This window comes from Boleophthalmus pectinirostris, unplaced genomic scaffold (genome assembly GCF_026225935.1).
Source record: "Boleophthalmus pectinirostris isolate CB_2022bp ecotype Guang Dong unplaced genomic scaffold, ASM2622593v1 HiC_scaffold_14, whole genome shotgun sequence".
Taxonomy (NCBI): Eukaryota; Metazoa; Chordata; class Actinopteri; order Gobiiformes; family Gobiidae; genus Boleophthalmus; species Boleophthalmus pectinirostris.
This window is the reverse complement of record NW_026571047.1, coordinates 8,350,825-8,375,123: the sequence shown is the minus strand read 5'-3', so window position 1 is coordinate 8,375,123 and position 24,299 is coordinate 8,350,825. Positions and strand designations below refer to the sequence as shown.

The 24,299-nt window shown below is 38.3% G+C and overlaps 1 protein-coding gene across 1 annotated transcript in view; it reads right to left on the bottom strand.

Moving 5' to 3' along the window:
* Positions 1–24,299, bottom strand: part of LOC110173678 (zinc transporter ZIP11) — a 172,168-nt gene that overhangs the window by 104,162 nt on the left and 43,707 nt on the right. The gene's annotated exons all lie outside the window — the stretch shown is intronic.

Sequence of the window (24,299 nt, the reverse complement as noted above, 5' to 3'; positions counted from 1 at the left end):
AAGTCAAGTTTAAATCAAGTCTAAGTCAACTTTGAGTCAACTCTGAGTCAAGTCCAAGTCAAGTCTGAGCCAAGTCAAGTTTAAATCAAGTCTAAGTCAACTCTGAGTCAAGTCCAAGTCAAGTCTGAGTCATGTCAAGTCTAAGTCCCATTTAAATCAAGTCTGAGGCAAGTCTGAGCCAAGTCAAGTTTAAATCAAGTTTAAATCAAGTCTAACTCAAGTGTGATTAAGTCTGAGTCATGCCAAGTCTAAGTCAAATATAAATTAATTCCAAGTCAACTCTAAGACAAGTCTGAGTCAAGTCTAAGTCAAGAACTAAGTCAAGTCTGAGTCAAGTAAAGTCTAAATCAAGTTTAAATCAAGTCTAACTCAAGTGTCAGCCAAGTCCGAGTCAAGTTTAAGTTGAGTCTAAGTCAAGTTTGAGTCAAGTCCAAGTCAAGTCCAAGTCTAAGTCAAGTCTTAGTCAAATCCAAGTCAAGTCCTTTAAGCTCTTACACACAGAGACTGAGTCCTCATTGTTCTAGTCCAAGCCAGTGAAATGAAGTTGTTGAAAATGAAGTCTGTGCTTGCTGGTGGCGTAGTCATTTAAGGCAACTGTGTCAAGAGTTCACTTCGCTTGGTGATAATAATCTAGTACTGTAGCAGACCGGAACCTCCAAACTAACCTTTCAACTGCCGCATGACCCCAATGTAAAATCAAATTGACCTTTGCAATCCACTGATATAAGCCTACGCACGTGCAAATCTATTCTTTTATTTCAACCGTTTCTTCTTTTCGCTCAGGCAGTACAGTGAAGCTTTTCTGTGACTTACCAGAGCCACTTAGGAACCTGCCGGCAATTTAGACCAATAAAAGATCTAAAAATGAGCACGAGGCAGGGTACAATGCTCCATGGCCTTAAGGACTGCTTTCATCCCACAATGCTCTCCCATCAAAGCACCACCGACAGCAGTCTCGCACAGCACGCGCACAAGAAAAGGCTCCAAACAACGGCGTTCCAAATGGGATCCGTGCTATCCACTATGCACAGAATCTAATTGATACTAAACAAATCAGAGCCATGACAAAATAGAAGCATTTGCGAGTACTTATTACAAGATGTTAATCCGGTAGTGCGCACCAGGAGAAATAGAATGGAGACACAGAGCCTTAATGTCTTCTGGTGTGTATGTAAAGAAACACAGTGACTGATGTGCACATTAGCTGATATTGGGATAACAATATTGGCTGGTGAAATAATCCATATAAACATTGTCAAAAGTATTGAAAATCAGATACTTAATGATGCTAAAAATTAATATCAAAGCTACTCATTTGAGCAGGTACTAAAACCAACAAAAGTCACATTCATAGGACAGAAATGAACCCTCTATACCTTTAGAATGACTTTGAACTAATTCATTTCATAGTCCATAGAGCACTTTCTGAGCCATATGTTCACTGTAAACACAATATAATCTCATATTGAGTGTGGCGATGGTTTATGGGTATTAAAAACTGCAGAAAAATCTATACTTTTATCTATGATGCAACTAAACAGGCATTATAACGATTTGCATGGACAGATTTATGAGACAAGCATAAATGAAACAGAAGAGAATTCCAGGTATGTTTGATGAGCAGACATTATATATAACATGGATGAAGAGTTGAAAAAATCCATTTTACCTAATATGTGTGTTCTTTAAATCACGATTAAATGTCGGGTTGGTATATAGAGTGAAGCAATCCATTCCCTGCACAAGCTTACATGCACTATATTATCATACAGTCGTTGCTCAAGTTGAAATCAATCATGCAGCAGGCACAAAATGATTTTATTTGCATATCTTCCACCTCAGGATTGTGCTTTTATGCTAAAAGAACATGATGTAGCAAATAATATGCAAGGCCAAATATGACTGCATACAAAGCATGTCCTTGCTATTTTCTCCACTATAAAAAGCTATCTTATCATATCTTTTCTAAATGCACAAATAAATGAAAAAATTAACTCTAGTCTAATGAAGGATGTGATGGAAATGTATATGATGGAAAGATTTCTCTCAATCTGTCATTGTGTAAATGAACATGATTTCTAACTTCAACCAGATCAGTCAGTGACAGCAGATACAACTCAGCAGATACAACTGTCTCCACCCTCAGGAAACCCTCTGCTGTCTTAGCTGTCCTCAAATGTAAGTTTAGTTTTTTAGCGCTCTGCTTTGATATGTATGTAACTTGTATTTCTGTATAAATACTCAGAGCTCAGATGCTATGGGGAGATGCTATGGGGAGATGCTCTGAGGAGATGCTCTGAGGAGATGCTCTGAGGAGATGCTCGGGGGTGATGCTCTGAGGAGATGCTCTGAGGAGATGCTCGGGGGAGATGCTCGGGGGAGATGCTCGATGGAGAGATGGGGTGACTGGAGAGAGGAAACTCAGGATAGGCCTAGGCCCTGTCCATATCTGCTGTAACAATAATAAACCTTTGTCTGTACACAAAGGTGTGTATGTATATATATATATATATATATATATATATATATATATATATATATATATATATATATTATATATATATATATATATATATATATATATATATATATATTATTATTTTTTTTTTTTTTTTTTTTTTTTCTTCTTCAAGATCTACATATTTTTTTCCATGACAAGGACCTTATAATGAAAATAGTGTTGTCACGATACTAACATTTCAAACTCGATTTTGATACTTAGGAACAGACAGCACTCAATAACGATTATGATACCACTATGATCATAAAAAAACACTCTTTCATTCTCAACATTAAATAATAGTACCATATTTTTCAGACTATAAGTTGCACTTTTTTCATGGTTTGGGTGGCCATGCGACTTATACTCCAGTGTGACTTATATATTAAAAGTTTCGCAGTGACAGCCATGAGAGGGCGCTCTAGGCTTATGTGTCAGTATCTGCTACTACTTCTGTACCACTGTCACTTGGCACCCTACTGCGCATGTCTCCTGCAGAAAAAAGCTGCTGTTCTGCTGCATGTAGTGCAGCCAAAAACTAATTGAGCAGCAGAAAGAAAGTTTGGAGTGAGCAAGAAACTTGTGAGGGACTGGCAGAAAGCGAGGATGGAGAACACAACTTCACCACAACTTTCCTGGAAGTCATTGGATGGACCAACAAAGCCTGGACTTCAGTGACAACCGAAACCATCCTGTCGGGATTCAGAAAGGCCGGAATAATTCTAAGTGGAACTGATGCTGAGTCTGACGACAGCTACACAGAAGAGGAAGCGGCGCTCCGTTTACCTCCGGAGGTTGCAGAGTTGCTCAGAATTGACACCAAGGATGAAGAATTCAATGGACTTAGTGATTTGGAGTGAGATGGAGAGTTTGGTAAACTCATGTTCTGTTGTTTATGCTATAGTTATCTGAAGAACTGTTCATATGTGACGTTAGCAGTCTGTTGTTCTCTGTTCTGTTGTTATTACTAAAACTTGACTTTCAAGATGAAATTTCGGTTCCTGGTCTCTGATTTTATAAAATAAATTTCCCCCAAAAAGTGTAATTTATACTCCGGAGCCACTTATAGTCAGAAAAAATATGGTACTTAATATTACAATGTGGCCTTATATCTGTGTAATCCCTCAGTGGTCCAGGTAGGTTCCATAGTGGTCCATGGGCGTATACTAGCCTATGTGTTCTTATACTTGTACTGATACAGCTTAAGATCATTCTAAAGACATTCAGGAAAGGTTCATTTCTGGCCTATGAATGTGACCATTTTAGTATCAATACTTGCTAGTATCTAGTTTCAATATTAGTTTCAATATCAATTAGTATCTGATTTTCGATGCTTTTGACAACTCTACTTTCAAAAACACAAAATGTCCATATTGCCAACCAGTCGATGATTTTTTGAAATATAATTGTACATCCCTAAAAGTAAACTGATTGCATCTCAAACCCCTCCTTGGCTCCAGTGTTCATGGGGCCATTGGGTTTGGAAGGTGACATTTCAAAAGTGAGTGATTATTCAAACGCTAGCTGGACACGGAGAGCCCGGTTAGGAAAAATAGACCCGTCACCCCTGCACGCTAGCCAGTGCCGCTCATGTCATGCGATATTCAGGAGCTCCAGGTTCATGTGGTGAATAAATGAGGTGGAGAACCGCTGGTGGTAGCATGAATCACCGGGCCTGTACGCTGGCTGCCGATGCCTGCCAGTCCGAACGGTGGGAAAAACACGCACTCGGGGGCCCTGGTGTATGCGCCCTGACACCTCCCCACGCCTCATCGGTCACAGCGGCAATTAGCCACATCCTGTAGAATCCAGACTGCCCGCAAGCAAAGCAGGTAGCGTGTGACATGTGCTAAATCACTATCTAGAAAGCGCTACTTAATGATGGCAAAAGTAATTAATAATAAGATTTTTTCTTATTACAGGGATTTTCTATGGAATACGACATCTTGGGTTCATATGTAAAACGTCACTGGTAGAAGAAATACTCAGTTTTGATACGTAAAGGTGCATTGTGTAGCTTTCTGGTGAAGGGTCTGTCAAATGCGTCTTTCTATGGACTTGTGCTCTGTACGACATTAAACAGCTCTACCTTACATTACACCTTAAATTACAGATAGTTTTATTGATCAAAAATACCTAGGAAAACAAGCATTCTGACGGTGACCGGGGTCGCCTCTCCACACATCTGACTTGTAACTTGGTCTGGTTTGGTCTCCATGAAGATAGAAAGGTTTGACGCTATACTGTGAAACATTCCAGACAAAGCAATAACATCACTGAGGAGAAAAGGATTTGATGAACCCTCCACCAGAAAAGTTACAGAATGCGCCTTTAAGTAAAAGTGCAGATACCCAAGCAAATAAATATTCAAGTTAGGACTGCTCGATTATGGAAAACATCATTAACACGATTATGATTATTCAAACGATTATTTTTTAGTTACATGATGCATTTATTCAGCATCTCTCTCTCTCTCTCTCAAAAAAAGTTATTGAAAATTTCATTGAATTCAAACTTTCAAAATAAATACAGGCTACAAATGTGTACCTTAGAGCAGTTTTGTAATGACATGAAATAAGGCAAAGAAAAACATAAATATATCTAAAATAGTGGGGCGCCAGTGGCAAAAAACTGTCATTGTATCCTTAGGCAAGACACTTCACCCACATTGCCTAGCATAAAAGTGGTGTGAGCGTGAGTGATGGTGGTGGTCGGAGGGGCCAATGGCACAGATTGGCAGCCTCGTTTCCGTCAGTCTGCCCCAGGGCAGCTGTGGCTACAGTAGTAGCTTACCACCACTGAGTGTGGAGTGACTGAATAATGAACTGTAAAGCGCTTTGGGTATCTTGAAAGGCGCTATATAAATGTTATCAATCAATCAAAATAAAGTATATATCCAGCTGTTCTACAATCTCAATTTAAAAAATAAAATAAACATAATTCTTTATATAAAAATGATCCCAAAAGAAACTTTGTAAAGCTAATCGTTTCAAGTCAGTTATATGAGTTTGGAGATCGTTTGACACACAAATAGAAATTGTGATCAATTAATTGCACAGCCTTAATTCAAGTAAAAGTAAAAGTATCACATGAAAATAAAAAGACTTAAGTAAAAGTATTAAAGTACCTGTTTAAAATTGACCTTAAGGAGTAAAAAGTAAAAGTATTTTGCAGAGTTTGAGATCTAATAAAACTTCAAATATACAGATTTTGATAAAGATTTGTGCGGAATCTCAAAATCTTAGTGTATTACAACAAAAATATCGCCACTTTTGCAAAGAAAAATACTGACTATACTGTTGGATTTTTGACTAATTTAGTTCTTTTTTTATTGTGTTCTTTGCTTTAATGTACATTTCCGCTGTTTACACTTAAATAAAGGCAAGTGACTTTATAATATTTGTGCAATGCTGTCCGCTCAAATCAATAAAAAAATCACTCTTGTAGCTAACCTCTGCAATCAGCTCCACATGGAACTGTTGATTACACAATGCCCACCACCAGCTCCTATTCTGCACTAATCATAAACTCAATGTGAGTAAAATCATCAGAATAAAGCTTTCATTATGATTACAATACTGTCTGGAGATTGTGAACACCTCAACTTTCAACTGAGGCGCTCTGGAAACAGGGAAGCAAAAACATACAGTGTGCAATAAAATGAACCAATATGGCGTCTTGTCTGGCACTCTGACTATGTTCAAATGAAACTAAACTCTAAATCCAAGTATTTTCTACTAACTAACCTACAGTGTATCTTAGATGTGTAGAAGTATGTCTAGTATTTTGAGTTGCAACCATAAACTGTATAAAGTCCGGGACAGTCCAGAGTTTGGGATATAGGACCTCATTTCCTAGTGAGCCAGAGTGTTGGAGACGTGTGAAGACACTTTTTTAAATATTCCATCCAGTCCTTGTATTTGCAGAGGTCACTCTGCCACTAAAAACAGTCCTACCCACTCCACAAAACACCCTAGGCAAATCTATTATTACGCCAGACTGTCGATGTGAATGTCTGTGTCAATATAATAATGTCTGAAATAAAACTAAGTTTGCATCGCATGAATCATTGCATGTTCAGCAGCAGCAGAATTGTAAGATAGGTGCTAGGTGATATCAGTCTACCGCTGCAAAGCTTTCTATCAGGAAGTACAACTCGCTGCTGCTGCTCAGACATAAATCAAATGCAAAGTTGGTTTTACTTCTAAAATGATTCTATTGACATTTACATTGACAGTCTGGCGTAATAATAGATTTGCTTCAGGTGTTTTGTGGAGTGGGACAGACTATTTTTAGTGGCAGGCTAACTATGGCCATTGACATGCACTAGCCTAGCACCAGCAACCTCTGTAAATAAAAGGAATGGATGTATTATTTTTTTTAAAGTGTCTCCACACCTGAAGTATAGTTCTGCGTCAACTCAACGTGCGCTGCCGCCATTGCCTTGTCGCCGTCGTTTTCGATTTATGGATCTGCGTCGAGGTCTATGCACCGCAAAGTAATTCACTGCCAAAGTGCTAGGGGGCAATGATATCTGTCTGTGACCAAGACGGGTAGAGCGGCTGGATTGCAGTGAGAAACCGAGAACAGATGATGGAGGCAGATTTAGCGTGGTCCACAAGATTTTTTATTTCTTTTTCTAAAATTCCCAAAGTGCCAGTGCAAAAACAAAGTGCGGTGCAAAAAGTGCAGGGAGGATATGGAGCAGCAGGTCTCTCCAGCAGCAGAACATCGAATGGTCGGATTAGGCGCCTTATATACCACTGGATAAAACCATTAAAACTCCAAGGGGTGTAAAATAACATTAGCTGTATAAAACTAAGTTAAAATCCTCCAATAAAATACCCATAGCCAAATAAACTATATAAAACCTAAATACAAAAATAATAAAACCCTAAAACTAACTCCTAATAAAACCCAACGTGAATATACCAATTAAAAACGAGTGCTATTCCCCCCCGATGTCCGCCGTGATGAGTTGGCCCGGAACTCTTAAAAGGTGTCTGGTTCCCCGGGGAATCTTTTCGCCAGACACCTGGACAGAAGACACGGGTAAGTAAAAAGCACTATCACATCCCAACCATGCACGCACATACCATTCACACTCTAAAATACCCACATGGCACACACGCAAACACAGACAAGACACAACTAATTTAAAACACGGCACATATATTGCACACTATCCAATTGTAAACTTTCGGTGTATCTCCGCAGACCGGCGGCCGCCAAACCCGGAAGTGCCCGTCCGACCGGCCCACGTGACACCCGACGATGTTTTCAATAAATATATTTTTTAAAACAATACAAATGTGTGCAATTCTTAATATCTTAATATGTGCAAATTAGCGTATCTTATAAGTGCTTCGTGCTATACTGTGCAATGTAAATATATATAAAGTGCGAAGTGAATGAAAGTGCATGTGTAATTATTACGTAACGAACAGGCCGTTCGTTACACTGTCCATTCATATATACGGTCTGTGTGTGTGACCTGCAGATATATAATCTCTGAAAAGTTTAACATGAACCATCTCTAACGTGATAAAAGCACAGAACAGACTCACCATTAGTACAATATTCCTCTGTCACAGAAAGAACACGCATATTCCACTGAGTCGTGTCCTTTTTAAGTCCGACAGAAGCTGACCGCGTACCAGGAGCGAGTTGTTTTTGAGTGCTTAGTTTATGCAATTTAGCCATGCGGTTTTAAGTTTCGTTTCTGTAAAACATGAACACATATGCGCAAAGCTGCATTAAACACATTATTTCTCAGTATATACTGAAAGAAAGGAAAGCCGACAGGAAATGTATACAGAGCAGTGGTAGGAAGGACCAATAACAGCTCTTATCGTTTTGACGCGTAGTTAGAAAATTTCAGAGGTGCACGTCGGTCGACGCAGAGGCTCTGCATAGGGGGTACGCGTTGACGCAGACTCTCTGCGTCGTGATGCAGACGATTTGACGATGGACCGTAAATTGGTCTTTACTAGTGAAGGGTCTGTGAAACACTTTTCTTCATGATGATGTTATTGCTTTGTCTGTTTACTGGTAGGTAGGGACATGCACATTCAGCAAAAATTGCGACTCTGTGCTAGGTCCAAAGACAAAAACAGTGCAAAAAAAGAGATCCGCACTGCAGTTCTTTAAAGTTACCAAATTTTTATTTCAGTGACACGTTCTTCATGTCTGAAGAAGAGCTGGGCCTGAAACATCACAATGTGGCATCATTGAAATAAAAAATTGGGAGCTTCAAAGAACTGTAATGCAGATCTCTTTCCTTTTTTTGTCTGGAATGTTTCACCGTATGGCATTAAACCTTTTTTATCTTCATGGAGACCAAACCAGACTAAGTTACAGGTCAGATCTGTGGAGAGGCGACCCTGCATATCCATAGAAACAAAAAAATTACAGCCTCCAAATGAAAAAATTACATAGAGCATCTTTCAGTTGCCATATTGACACTTTTCAGGCTTTTGGGGATTACAAGAGACTTAACCTTTGTAACAGAAAACAGCAAGTGGCAACAACAAGTAATTGAAACAGTTCTTACAAATCTAAAACAATTCAACTTTGTATTGTTTTAATGCCAGCCTGTATCATTACGTCCTTTGCATCTTCACTCACTTGAAAACCCAGCAGGAGGCAGCGTCATCCTCCCACTAGACTTGGTGCTCTCTTTGTTATCGACGGAGAGCTGGGCAGTGGGGGACAGGGCCCGGACGCGCACGCACACGCCCTGCACACGGACAAGTTGAGTCAGATCAGCGGGAGGGTGGTCAATGCGCGACTGCCGTAGGTGGCCTTTTAATCAAGTTTTTTTCTAAATATCAGCGCGCCATAGCAAGATTGGTTGTTCTCCAAGTGAGAGGGGCATAAAGGCGCTGTGGGGACACTTCTTCTCATTTGACTGGAGTGGATTATGAAATCACTGTGAGATTATCGCTTACTCAGTTCCAATAGGGTGATCCGAATGGGGTCTAATTAAAGAGCTATTTTAAGGAAGACTTTAATGCTATGGAAAGTCTCTTACTCATTAGAGCAAATGTTTTATTCAAGGCCATGTTTTAAGGGTGCACTGCACGACTTCTCTCTTTTTTTTGGCAGAGTTTCATATAAATATATATGTATATGTATATATTCTTGGTTAACACCTTACAGTAGACACAGTATTATATAGATGTTTTTTGTTTGTTTGTTTTGTTTTGTTTTTTTAGTTTTTTTTTAATCCCCATTTTTCCCCCACCCTCATGTTAAAGGTGCACTATGTAACTTTTTTGGTTGAGGTTTGTCACTGGTTTGTTTGAACAGACATGTCATTGTTCTGTCTGGAATATTCGACAGTATGAATGAATGCAAGATACAGCTGTTTAATTTCAATTACAGGTGATTTTATAGCTCAAAAATACCTAGAAAAACAAGCATTTTCACTGTGAGTGGGGTAACTTGGTTTGCTTTCCATGAAGATAGAAAGGTTTAAAGCTATACTGTGAAACATTCCAGACAAAACAACTGACCCTCCACCAGAAAAGTTACACAAACAGTTTAACAAAAAAAGATATGTCTATGGATAATAAATATAAGTAAACAATGAAAAGAAAAAATAAAATGATGTAAAAAAACAAACAAACAAACATTTAATTAAATAAACTACATAAATATATTGCATACCTTACTTGTCTCCATGTAGATTGCCCAAAAATACCTTAATTTCTTCTGTGAATAGGGGCAATTTTCCATAGATCTGAATAGTAAAGTAGTGTAGTGCTTCAACCTTCTTGTCGCTCCTGTGATAGATAGGTTTAAGCTATTCTGTGGAACATTATAAAGCTATAACATTTCCATGGAGATCCTCCTATAGAAATGTTATCACCAAGCTCTCTCTTGGAAACTAAACAGTAAAAAGAATACTTAAACAAACAAAACAAAAAAACAAACATATTAAACAACATTCATTTTATAGTAAAGGAGTTAGGGGACATTTGGACATTGTTTTTAAAGGGACAATATTACACTATTTTCGGATCTATGATGTAATGTTTCCTCATCACAAACAGCCTAAATTATGCAGGCTTTGTGTGTTAAACATGTGTGAATGCAACAAAACACAACTCCAGGTCTGTTTGTGATGAGGAAACAACATTATAACATGGCTTAAAGCTCACAAGAGTCAAAATTGTGTAATATTAACCTTTAACCTTTAAGGCAATATATATTACATTAGTGTTGCCGTCGTGGCTGATAGCAACATGAATATTTTAAAAAGCCGAAATGAGTTGGTGTGTTTTTAATGTGGCCTTCCCTTCTAAAATAAAGGCTTTTTGCATATTTTGTACTAATAAGTGAGTGTCTGATATCTGTTTCTCTAAATGACCTGCGCCCTCCCTGTCTTTGCTGTTTATGAATATTTGAAGGTCCTATATTACGCAAAATGCTCTCTTGTGGGTGTTTTTTTTTTTTTTTTTTTTTTTTTTTTTATCATTTGCAGCTTTTATTCAAAGTTAGACCTTTTTTTATCTTTTAATCTTTTTGCATGCTTTTATTTCGTCACATCTGGACTACTCCAGCGCACTTTACACAAGCATTTCTCAAAACGCACTGCCCCATCTGTAGTTAATTTAGAACTCCACAGCACGACTTTTAACAGGAACCAAAAAAATGAGAACATATCACTAGGGCTGTCGCGGTTAGGGATTTTCTCCTAACGCTGCGGTATAAGGTGATATCGCACCCCCTCCCTCACCCTGGCTTTGGAACAAGTGTCGCTGCATCTCTCCAGCTCTCACTGTGGCAGCTCGGGTCAGGATGATGGGTGGAATGTTAACAGGTCCGAGCGGGTGCAGGTCTCTAAAAATGCACCCTTGCAGGACTCTGGGTCGGGGCTCTTAGTACCGTGGTGATTCATTTTTGAGGTTATCACAACAGCCCTACATATACACCAATCCTTGCGTCTTTGTACTGCCTTCCTGTTCGATTTAGAATTGATTTTAACATTCTATTGTTTGTTTTTAAAGCTTTGAATGGACTGACCTAATGATACGTCTCGGACCTCATCCAGATTTACACCCCCGCACATGTTCTAAGGTCCGAGGGCCAGCTCCAGCTCGTGCTGCTTAAGACGAGACTTAAAACCGGGGGGACAGGGCCTTCTAAAGAACTCTTAAATATGCAGGATTTGTGTGTTAAACGTGTGCGCATGAAACAAAACCCAACTTTTGATTAAGGTACAATATTATAGCGTAGATCAGAAAAAAGTGCATAATGTGCTGTTCAAACGCAATGAGTTTTGGCCATAGGCTATATTTAAATGAACACAGCAAACCCGCTAGCCACTGCATTATAAATTAAAAGTGACCATGGGGCGCCTCTGGCTCCATCGATTCCAATTGACTTTAAACGTCGCCCCTCTCTCTGTAATTGCTGCTGTTACATTTGTATGTTCGCATTAACCCGCTCTACATGATCTTGGTATTTTTATTTTGTTATTTTGTAAGTTTTGTAAATAAATACCCATTCCTAATATGGAACTAGGCTCCAAATTCACAAGTATAACTGCCAGCCTCGATGAGCTTCATTTGACTGGAGCTATGGATAACTTCACACTCCCTTAGTCCACTTCTTTATACAGTCTATGGTTTAGCCAGAGAACCGATATCTGCCGAAAGCAAGATTTTTAGATCAGATCCCTTTTGACTCCCTTTTGACTTCCTTTTTTGTAACGATACTCACTATATACCGTAAACTACTGTTCCAGCCATACAGTACAACAAAACAAGTCACTTCAAGTTCATTGAGTACTACATAACAAAAAGAGGGCAACCCGGGCATACAGTACATCCCACTTTCACTTTGGGTTTGTCTATTTACAGATCACAGATTTAGCTCCACTTTGTCACATCCTTGGACAGAAAAGTGACCGAAGTTAAAGGCCATGAGCTCATTTGTTTCCCTTGAGTTTGATCCAAATTTGTCATGCTCCAGTACTGATGTATTCTATTGATACTTTGCAGCTGATTTGCGGGGGTAAGATGCTAACCGTAGGCACTGCTCTGTCTGAAGCTCCATTACTCAAGTTAGACTTTAAAAGTGCACTGTGTAATTTTTCAGGTGGAAGTCTGTCAAATGTTTTTTATTTTATTTATTTTTTTCTCTCTATGGAGATGTTATTGCTTTGTCTGGAATGTTTCACGGTATGGTATTAAACCTTTCTATCATCATGGAGACCAAACCAGACCAAGTTACAGGTCACTTCTGAGGAGAGGCAACCCCGCTTGCAATTAGAATGCCTGTTTTTTGTAGGTATTTTTGAGCTACCTAGAATTGAATAAATGTAAGGCAGAGCTATTTAATGTCATACTGTGGAACAATGACATATCCATAAAACAAGAAGGTGACAGGCCTTCAGTCAAAATGTTACTTAGTTAATGCTCAGATTGTGTAGGTAAACTAACAGTTTTTCAGTTACAGTCGTCCCTCGCTATATTGCAGTTCACCTTTCACGGTCTCGCTGTTTTGCCGATTTTTTTTAGTGCAACTTTGCAACTTTTCTCCTGCGGTCACCTCCGAGCCCGTCCTGACAGTGAGTCCTGGTTCAGTTCTGCTTTAGTCCTGCTTTAGTCCTGTTTTACTCGTGTTTTAGTCCTAGTTCAGTCCTGGTTTAGTCCTCCTCTTCAGTCTTGGAATCAGTCCTATGTTAGTCCTGGGTTAGTCCTGGGTTAGTCCTGGTTTAGTCTTGGTTCAGTCCGTGGTGTATGCAGCGCAAAAGTTTGGTATAACCTCGGGTTAATGGGCGGGTGTGGGCAGGAGCGAGCGGATGCAGGACTCTGCGATGTAGGGCTCCAGGACGAAAATAACAAAAGGACGACAGCAGCAATAAGTTTTAAGAAGGATGCAAAAAGGGTTGTAACTGTCCTGTCTGAGAAAAGTGTATAAAATGTGTGGTGAGGGTTTTTACAGCCTTAAAACAGATATAATAATTGTAAAATATGAAGTTGACTACTTTGCGGATTTCAGCTATCGCCGGTTATTTTTAGAACGTAACCCCCGCGATAAACGAGGGACCACTGTACTCACTTTCACAGTTTTTGTTGAAAATGAAACACCTAAACATGACCATAACCGCTTGTATTGATCACAGGCTGCTGAAAATGTGTTGTTTTGTTTTTCTTGATTTATTTAATTTGTTTAATTTTTTTTTACTTTCTCTGCAGTAACTTCTTAGGTTCTTTTTAAACCGTCATCATGGTTAATGAACAACCACATTATGGATTGGGACGGGGCTCGGGTCATTGGATCAGAAAACAACAAGTTCAAACGCTGGATCAAGGAGGCCATTGAAATCAGGAAACAAGGCACGGACAGCATTAACCGTGATGACGGCGCGTTCCTCCTTTCACACACCTGGGACACCTTCCTCCAGAGAACACCGGGCGACGGGAGGCGTGGTCAGTCTGAGCGACCTGCCAGGTCCATCAGGTCTGACCACGCCTACAGGAAGTAACAACAACTGATATACGACACGTCACCACCAACACCAGTGACAGTTCTGAAGATGGCTTGCAGCTAGCAGCTGAAACATGTCAACAAGGTAAATACACTTTACTGCATTGTCTTTAAAAAGAACCTAAGAAGTTAAAGTATATAAGAAGACAAAAATGAACATCATTGGCTTTCTCTGCAGTGTTTGCGAATGTGTCTATTGTGTCACTTATGGAAACTTCCAGAGAGTGAAGTCAACGCAAAATATCAATAAGTACACAGCAGACATACTGACCTCAAGAGCTGCAAATTATAATCAGCGTTATTGTCTGAGAATCAGGAACTGCACTTAAGCATGCTAGATGATATTTATGAAAGTTATGTACTAGTGCTTATAATTAGGATGTTCAGAATATTTGCAGTTGGTAAAGAACTTTGTACTACTGTAAACCATCACATTTTAAAGAGAGGGTATTATGTTTATTTATTTATAAAAAAAAATATATTTTTTTTATTTTTTTCCATCATCAAAAACATACATGAAATATTTATATGTCATCCATGCATGTTTGAGTAAGATTCTGTGCAAAGCTCCACCCACAAGCCTACATCACCCATGTGCCCACATCACAATTCGCCATAAATTTACAAAAATATAACACAAAACTGTACACAACAACTTCACAAACTTGTTGTTATGTGCAGTAGTTTCATCAGTGAGATGCATGCTGATTTTGTTGGATTAGCGTACTAAAGAAAGAGTGATTTAACACATCAAACGTCCAAAACAAAAGTGAAACTTATTAAACTTATTAGTGTGTTGTTTTGGGCTAATATAGCATTTTCAAAACGATAAAAGGTAACGTGGTGATCTAAATATGTTATGTGTTAGCAGTTAATACGGCATAAAAGTAAAATACCCTCTCTTTAAAGTAAAAATCAGATACAGCACCTTTAAAGGGCCCATATTACGCTATTTTCTAATCTGTTATAATGTTGTTTCCTCATCACAAACAGACCTGGAGTTGTGTTTTGTTTCATTCGCACATGCCAATTTCTACAAAAAAAGGTAAAAGAAAACTGGTCATTTGAAAACCAGCACTAGGAGATGTAGACAGTAATAATAAAGGATCCCTCAAGCATGTGTAAATGAAAAAAAAACACAATTCCAAGTATGTTTCTGATGAGGGAACAACATTATAACATGGCGAAAAGCTCACAAGAATCAATTTTGCAATGTTGGGCCTTTAAACAAAACCACTAGCTTACATGGATCTTGAAACTTAACCTTACAAAGCTTTTTTTTTTTTCCTCAGGTTGTCATGGAAATGAAAAGCTCTATATGAGACACAGTCAACAAAGAAGATGTCATGTATTTGCATTGGCCCGCTCATCGCTCACCAACACAAAACAATCTCACAAGTTACGAGATATATGGTACAGTCAACCATGATGCAATGTCCTTATCCCGGCTGCCAGCTCCTGTTGTTATGGCGACGGGAAGCAGAGCATAAAGAGGTGACGACGTTCCACGGTAATTCATTCACTGCTGACAGGTAAAGAAAAAAAAAGGGGAGAGGAGGATAAGGTTTTTAGCTATTTAACTTCGATTGACCATGGTTGTGTCTCGGAGCGTTGAGGCAGACTATGTGACAGCAATGCAGTTATTTCTTCCATTTAAGTCTCACATAAAAAGCATAGGCTGGTTGGGGGTCTGTTACTTGCTTATTTCTATGGAGATGGAATTGCTCTGCCAGGAATGTTACACAGTATGGCATTAAACAGCTCTGCATTACATGTAATAAATTAAAGGTAGTTTTAGTTTTGTTTTTAGCTCAAAATATCTAGAAAAACAAGCATTCTGACTGTGAGAGGGGTCACAAATCTGACTTGTAACTGGGTCTGCTTTAATCTCCTTGATGACAAAAACGTTTAATACCATGCTGTGAAATATTCCAGATAAAGCAATAACGTCTCTATGAAGAAAAGCATTTGACAGACAAAAAAAAAAGTTACCAAATGCAAATTTAAAGAAGACATATTGTGATTGTGTCAGCTATATAGTTACAATCTATGGCACCCATGGATCATTATGATCAAAACCAATTTAACCTGTCCATTTTCCGAAGGCCCTGATATGAGGGGCCTGAGTCGGGCCCTTGTACTTTTCTTAATTCATTTCTGTTTGTCCAGCTTCTGATAAAAGGGAACTCTCAATCTGGACGTTGATGGAAATCTGTAACTCACTTATTTTCAGTCAAATCAATTAGTGTGAATCATTTAGAACACCACATTTTTTCCAGTGTTTTACCGTTTACTGTTGACCAAAATGTATTCTAAACTTTTGATTCATGAAACTGTCCACCTTTGGCAGATATAACAGCTGAACACTCTTGTTCTTTTTACAAAAGAAATCAAATATTCTTCAGAAAGTTCTCCCCAAGTTTGTTACAGAAGTTCCCATAAATGTGTGGCACTTGCAGGTTGCTTCACTCTTCTGTCCAGTTCATTCCAAAACAGCTCGATGGGGTTTAAGTCTGGACACTGTACTGGACACTCCATGTTTTCAAGCTCACCATCTTGTTCTTTTTTTCCTGAGGTAGTTTTGGCAGAGCTTGGACTTGTGTTTTGTTATCTTTTCTTTTTTTTTAACCTCTGACTGTTCAGTTTTTGCCTTTATACCATGTCAAGCTCTTCATTGGACTTGCACGACTTGAATTACAATAAATAACTGGAAAAATGTGGGTGTTCTGAAACTTTTGTTAGTGTATAGAAAAGAAAATTGAATAGGAATTTTATATGAATTCCACCTGGACTTGTTTGCCTCATTACAACTCCCTAAATCTCGGGTTTTGTGAGATCTGCTTCAGCTTTGACATGGGAATTGTCAAGACCCAACAAATGCTCTGGTACTGTCTGTCTACAACACCAGAGCCTCAGCGTCACAAAGAGTCCAGCCATTCATCTGAGCTGATCGTCACAACCAAATGCCATGTAGCTGTCAGCACCTTCAGTGAATAACTGCACATCACCTTTTTTTTTCTCCATTTGTACCAAAATGACAGAATCCTACACCTCTCACAGATTAAGAAAATAAAATTGGAGAAGGAAGTAAGTACAGACACAATAACGTCTTGAATACAGGAGTATAAAGATAAACATTCATGAATCACGTATGGAAAGAGGAAACAACTACAACATGGTTAAAAGCTCAAAAAGTCAATCTTGCATGCTTTAAGATAAGAGAATCTTTATGTGTGTCCAACAATAGGGAAATTTAACTGTTGCAACATCCAAGTACAAGAACAGCAGTAATAGAATAAAAAAGTAGCAAAAACAGTCAAGATAGATAAGGATTTACTGCACAATATTCACCTTGTTCTGCCCTGTCCACTTGTACTTCTGACTGCTACAAACTGGCACTTCTGTTTTATTGTCTGAGAATCAGGAAGTGCACAATTAGCATGCTAGTTGTCAGTGAATGCATAAGGTAAGTGAAGGAACAACTTGGCACCACTGCAAACTATTTAAAATGAACTAGTTCTGTTTTTAAGATTAAAAAAAATGAGGAACAGCACTTTTTAATTCATCCATCAGATAAAACTGTCTATGTCTTGATGATATGTGCGTCAAGTCAACAATGCACTCTATGTCTGTGTGAAAATGGCTTTGTGGTGCCTGTATAGAACTTATTACCTGTCGGGTTGTGCAGCCCTATGCAAAATCATACAACCAGAATTATAATGGCAGCGCCCGTGCCAACTTCTGGAATAAGGTCAATATGGAGAACTATAAATAAGGTAAAGTGTCTACGGATATTGCACTGCTGGTGATTACTACAGATGGATGGCATTCATTGTACAACAGCAGGTCTACAGAGGATCAACTACACTCCCAGAGAAAGGCTTGGTTTAAAGGTTTTTTGAAATCTACTGTAATTATGAGTGTTATTAAAGCAGCAAAATCAACTTTTTAGAGCTTTCAACCATGTTATAGTTTCCCCTTCTCATTTACCCTCAAAGTTGTATTTTGAGTGATGTTTGAGCAATGTTTAAGCAAACTTTAACATCTTATTTTTTATTCTTATTATTTTAATATCAAGATGTTATATTGCTGATTTCACCATATCCTGCCTACAGGTTTTGTTCTCCTGTTTTATTTTCTTAATTAGTGACCCACATAGGATTCATCAGTGTCGTGATGCAAATGAAAAAAAATGCTCTCACTCACTAGCATGATGCTGTTATCCATCAGAGATGTCAAGTCTTTGCTGTGATGATGTTTACCACGACATCAGCTCCCAATGGGCACTGCAGTTTTCTGACATGGAAGTCAGTGGGTTTGTTTCTTTCATAAAGTAATTTTACATGAATATTGTGATTTAAAATGTCCAAAAGATAACATAATGATTCGCGGGCATCATAGATTATAGGTAAATATTAGACACAAGAGACACAAAGGTGCATTATAATGTTTTCTAATGGGGTGGCTACCATACTTGTCTCTATGGAGATTATTGTGTTGCCTGTAATGTTCCACAACATGGCATTAAATATATTCATCTTGGATTTCAGTCCAATCCACTTTATGTGTGCAGCACATTTCCTAAACAGAGTACTGATTCATAGAATATAAGGTGTTCTAATGCTAAAAATGTGATCTTAGTGAGAGATACAGGACTACATTCATACTATATTCCACACAAGTGTACAACAACTCACCTTTATGTAACAGATAACCCTGTGTCCTGTCAATCATCATGTCACTGTTGCACTGGTTTCCTATAAGTGATTTTATATTGTATTACTTATGTTTCTATTTTATTTTGACTTGTACATTTACATTTATGTAATTATGTCTTATTTGACAACGGTCTCTTGCTATCTTTTTTGCTACTTATTAAGAATTTATTAGGACCATATAAATGTTTTTTTTTTACTCTTTGTTATTATATTTTATTGTGATGTGTGAGCTACTGTGTCCAAATAATTTTCCTTGTGGATCAGTAAAGTCTGTCTAAGTCTAAGTTACAACCAAAGGATTTTGAACTGAGAAGAAATTCATGATCTGGAAGTCTGTCATAATCTGCCACTTTGAAGCCGGCTATGCTTCAGGAAATACATTTCTCATTTTACATTTCGAAAAATTCTAAATATAAAAGTTAGAAGCCACAACAGAGGCTAACCAGCTATGTGATAACAAAAAATATGGTTGTTTCCAGTCTGAAAAACATATTAGAATGTTTGAAAGTGGGGGTACTATGCAAAATCAACTTTTTTAGAGGTCCCACAAAGCTGATTAGCCCAAAGCAAAGTCTATGACAAAACGAATGGGTAATTTAGTTGGGGAACCAGGTGGTGGGTGGTCACACAGCCAAGTCACCAATCCAACTCCTGACAGGTTTGAGCGAGCACTGCCCAATCCAGATATTTTAATAAAGCCAAGGCACAAGCGCATTTTGTGTTGTTCTTCCTCCTGTCACTGTCTGTCAGCCAGTTTCCTCCTAACCGCCTCTCAAGCTATTCATTAAAATCACTCTCTCTCCCCCATTCTACTACAGCTACACTCCACCACAGTCTCTATCTCTATTCTGGGGGGGAGAATATAACTAGTTACCTGTTGGGATCCATATTCAACACTCAAATAACATGAAATGACTCTTTAGCAGCATATATTACATCTATAGTTGTAGAAATACAACCGCTTGTGGACATCGTGCATTATAAACCCAACAGAAGTGGTGGTGCACAGAAGTACAGAAAAAGCATGGCAGCAGCACATTTTGTAACATTTTTTGTACTTTTTTTGTTGATTTGAACATTGCAAATTCTGTTTGATCTCCAAGCAAGAATTAACCTTGGACAGCAAGAAGGATTCTCGCCATATTTCTTCACAAACTCATGAGAATTTATATAGAAATGACTTAAATTTCTTTTCTTCGCTTACGATACAAAAATTCTGTGTTCAGACGAGGACCTTCAAAGATTAGTGATTGAGACTACACAAACACGAAAGATAAAAGTGTGTTTTGCCAAAAACAAACTGTCTCTAAATATCATGAACACAAAAGTCTTTGGAAACCGTGAGATAAATGTGCAAACACCAATTAAAATTGATAAAGTAACCATACAAAGAACACCATAGAATGTTTGTGATCAAGAGTTACACCGATGACATTTCTTGGTGTAACTCTTGATCACAAGCTTTGCTGGAAACCCCACATTGATAAAATTAAAACCAAAATTGCAAAAGTTATAGCCTTGATGAACAAATCTAAATTTCTACTAAATAAGAAACCCATGTATACAATCTACTGTACTATATTATATGTACTGTATGTTGAATTTTGGGGACCTGGTAAAATGGAAAACATGCCAAATCTCGTTTAACGCGAAACTCAATGTGCGCCCAGATAACATACCAAAACTATTTTGCACAAATGAACTCATATACAACCTGAGAGGTCAAATGAAAAATAAATCTCTCAAAGCACTCTCAAAAGAGTGTGTGTTACCATATCAAAGTTTGTACTAAGTTTATGCCCTAGTTTATAGAATAAACTGTATATAAAAACTAAATTGTACAGAAATACCAAGAAGACTATTGTCTTCTCAAATAAACTATGACTATTAACTAAATACTTCTATGCTTTTCTTTATCATTACCTTTATTTTTGATACGATCAGAAACGATAAACTTTTGTGCCTTTTTTATCATTATTATTACTTTGTACTAGCCTGATTCATCAACCAGTTTCACTTCGTGGAAACCGTCTCACTTTGCAGCAGTAGGATTCATTTGCTCGACGGTAGGCGGGAATTTTTATTTTTTTTATTTAACCAATCGCTGCTATTTGGTTGTGACGTATGTAATGTGCCAGAAGAAGGGCTATAACATCTTTCCCCTTGATAAAATTCACCAAACATTCTCTTTGTTCCGGCTTTGAATCCTCGATCTCAGAAATTGTTGCCAACACAGAATGTATGGCTTCGTCCACATCTATCTCGACCGCTTCGTTTACTGTCGCTGTACAACAAAAAGGGACCCACTCATGGCTTCACAGCTCTTCGTTGATTGGCCAGTGCATGGTCTAGAACTTTCAGGGTTTTGCAAACGGTCTGGTGTATTCTGATTCCTGACCCAGTCGCGGGAGAGAAATGAAATTGAGCGGAGGCACTTGGTGGCACCATCCTGGCTAACAGCCATAAAAGAAAACAAAAAATCTGTATAACTAAAACAAACAGGGCCACACCGACATACTTCAGACTATTTTAGCATCAATACAGACTATTTTGTTTGTGAAAAACGTGCAGAAGGTAAACACTTTATGCATTTGTGTGCTTTTCTCTCAACTGGATGTAAAGTTCGATGTTGTGACACTTGGTCCCGTCAGATTCAAATAATCGTCAAAAGGTTGCACATTTTCCGATCTCTTTCAGTGAGCGCTGTTCCAGAATGATAATGTGTAAGACTCAATTTAGACTGACACTTGTATCAATCTGGCATGAGGCAGTTTAAACAAGAATACAAAAGTCAAAAGTATGGATGAGTGGGATTTGTTGTAAAAAATGAAAATATTTATCCTAAAGGTGACCAAAAGTAAAGCCACAAGAATGCATAATATCTTTGTTAAAGGTGATGGCAAAATACAACATGTACTTTAATCATTCATGGCTCCAAGATTTACACACCGTCACCACAAATCGCGCGTTCTGTTGTCTTCTGTCCACCTCTTTATCGCCTAGCCCCATCCTTTCATTCACAATGCATCGTCCCTTGCCCCATTCAGAGCCATGTTAGCTTACCAGGCTGTAAAAGTCACATCGGCAGCTGTACAAACACCGATGACCCCCCCACTGTCAATGTACCCGAGAAGACCCCCCGCTGTTCAATCACTTCACGGCCAATGTTACCACTATACGCAGCGGCTCCAAAGCGGTCGCCATGGCACCCAAGTCGGGCCAAGAGGTGCAGAATGTGAGGGGAAAAGGTCCCGGGGAGAGATGATGGAATGATGATGAAAAAGATAAAAAAGATGATGATGAAGTAGATGGTAGATGTGGAAAGAAAAATAATAAAGAGTAGAAATTTGAATATTGTGTGGGAGATTGGTAGACAGAGGTTTATCATATTGACACACATTTTACATATACTGTATATCGGGTTAAATTATGAATTGTGTTGAAAATGTATATTCTTTATTCATCTTTACTGTCACGGTTTGTAAAGAAAGACTATTAAAATCTGTCAGTATTGAACGCACTTATAAGTCAGTTAGGTAGTTCAAATCATATTCTTATATTCTTACATTTATGAAGTTATAAATCACAATATATTGTAAAAATCTACTATTCTACCAATTTCTCCTCATGTACGGAGGAGTTTTTATTTACTACACTACTGTCAATCAAAAGTTTGGACACACTTTTTTCATTTCATTTTTTTTTTTTTTTTTTTTTTTCATGACTCTTCACATTGTAGATTCTCACTGAAGCATTAAAACAATTAATGGAGACATATGGACTACAGTAAAACAACACTCAAAATAACTCAGAAGATGTTTTAGATTTTTGATAAAATCCACCCTTTGCTTTGATCACTGCTTTGCACTTCTGGCATTTCTTGACCCTCATTGAGAGAAAGCCATGGTTTGCAGTGCTGTTGACAATTCAACTTTTTATTTATTTTATTATTTGACAAAGCAAAGGGTGGACACTATGTGGAAACTAAAATATATTAAATGTCTTCATGTCTTGTCTATGTATCCAAAATGTAAAAAGTAGTAGCAAAAAGGAGAGACACGTTATTGTACCCAAGGGAATTTCAAGTTTTGCAGCAGAAAACTGTTGCAGTTGCTGTGGCTGCAACATTTCCACTGTGCGTCTCAGTGTCCTTTGTGTCTCAGTCGCAGGTCTGAGTGTAGTTTAACAGGAGAACTGGTCAGGGAGGGTCAGTAGATCCTGTGGAAGAGTCAAAAGTGTCCCTCCTCTGTGTCCTGCAGCATCACAGTAGTGTCCAGGGGGAACCAGGTGAACACAACAGAAAAGGACTCATTCTTACTCTGTTCTGGTGTTTCGGTTGGTGATGAAATGGTTTATTCCTTCAAAGTGTTTCCTTTTCTGCCACATTTGCTGCCACATATGGTGTAAAAAGCCTGTAGCATCTCAAATGATAGCTCCTCAGCTAACTCCTCAGCTAGCCTCTTACACATTCTCCATGAATACAGGAAAAACAAACCCCTTTGACAAAATTCAACAGTCCATTACTTGTGTCCTTTGAACTGCACATGCTGTACTTCTTAGTTAAAATTCCATGATGTGATGATTAATCAAAGACACTAACTAACTAAATGAGAAGGTGTGTCCAAACTTACCAGGTAGTGTATTTTACAGGTTTTATATCATATTAAATCTAGGAGGTTTAATTAATGTTTCCATTATGTATTCCTTTGGTGCTTATGCGTGGTGCCAGATTACACCCTACAGCTCGAGCACCTGTCACAGCCATCTCACCCCCCCATCCCCTCACGGCATCTGGCCCTGTCTGCCTCTTGGACAGTGCTGTTAGGATTTTTCTACCCATCACTACGTAAAATGTCAACAAAAGATATTTTATACAAGCTTGGCTGTTGAGTTTTGCGACATTATGCATTTACTGTCTCCATTTATAGATTTTCATATTCTATATATTCTGTATATATACACTTTGGAGTTTTTTTCTCAATTTAATCTTAATTCCTTCAAGTATTCACCTTTGCTTTGTTCTTTGTTGACAGCCTTGCTTTGCCTTCTTTCACTGAGCTCGTGAAATGGTTTACACTTCACAGGCGTGCCTTGTCAACTTTCATTAGTGGAATGCCAAAAGGGGGCAAAAGTGATCAAAGCAAAGGGTGGCTATTTTGAACAATCTTATTATCGTATTTTTTGGACTATAAGTCGCTCCGGAGTATAAGTCACACCAACCAAAAAATGTGTAATGAAGAAGAAAACACATATAAAAGCTGCACCGGACTATAAGTCACACTTTTGGGGGGACATTTATTTCATAAAATCACAAACCAGGAACCTACATTTCATCTTGAAAGGCAAGTTCTAGTAATAACAATAGAACAGAGAGCAACAGGCTGTTAACGTCACACATGAACAGTTCTTCAGATAACTATAACATAAACAACAGAACAGAACAAGTTTACCAAACTCTCCATCTCACTCCAAATCGTTAAATCCACTGAATTCTTCATCTTCTGTGTCACTTCTGAGCAACTCCGCGATCTTCGGAGGTAAACAGAGCGCCGCTTCCTCTTCTGTGTAGCTGTCGTCAG